Raw genomic sequence first — 800 nt, 5'->3', positions numbered from 1 at the left:
GACGGAAATAAACCATATACATATAAATTATTTTTTCCCGCCGAGACCACACAAACCGTAAAAGTTTGTTCAAATCATTCGTGCTGCCATGATGAGTGCGTGATTGGGATTTGTTTAAACTCTGCCTCCATCGCTTAAATCAACTGGCGACTTTGTTTCTCCATGCTTTGGGATATGGAGATTGTATACATGTCTGTAAAGGGATTAATATTCAAAAAATTTTGAATTTTTTGGTAATTTGACAGCTCCTCAAGTCTTTCCTGATGTAGAAAGAATGCATAATATCAGGGCAGAAGACGTTTTCCCCACGTGCAGTAGGGCTGGGTGGTGGACTGCTTGGCATGGTTTGAAGGCCATACCGCCTGGCCGAAGTACGAAGGCGGAGCATTAAGTGCTCGCGTAGCTGGGACGCAGCGTTAAACAAGCAGTCAAGATTTTACATAGCCTGCCCTCCACTTTCGAGCGTTGTCTCCGGTGCTCCTACCGGCTAATCTCCCACGTGGGTCATCACAATGTAGTTGGTGATGTGAGAAGGACACCCAAGAACTAGTTGCTCCAGTCATCGAATTTGCGTAGAACAGAGAAGCTATTTGACTAAAACGCCACAGATCCTTCATGGTGATTCCACCTGATCTGGATTTTCATCCCGTTTGGGAAATGTTTAGGTGACAAAGGGGAATGTGCCGGCCATCTCGAATATCCATTGCCAGTCATGAGATCCCTTGCCAAAAAGCAGAGTCATGTAATAAAGGACGAAGGCTCAAAGTACTTTCGTAAAGACAAGGTTTCGCATTCATTTC

Source organism: Echinococcus granulosus (assembly GCF_000524195.1).
Source record: "Echinococcus granulosus chromosome Unknown EG_S00104, whole genome shotgun sequence".
Taxonomy (NCBI): domain Eukaryota; kingdom Metazoa; phylum Platyhelminthes; class Cestoda; order Cyclophyllidea; family Taeniidae; genus Echinococcus; species Echinococcus granulosus.
This window is presented reverse-complemented; position numbering follows the sequence as displayed.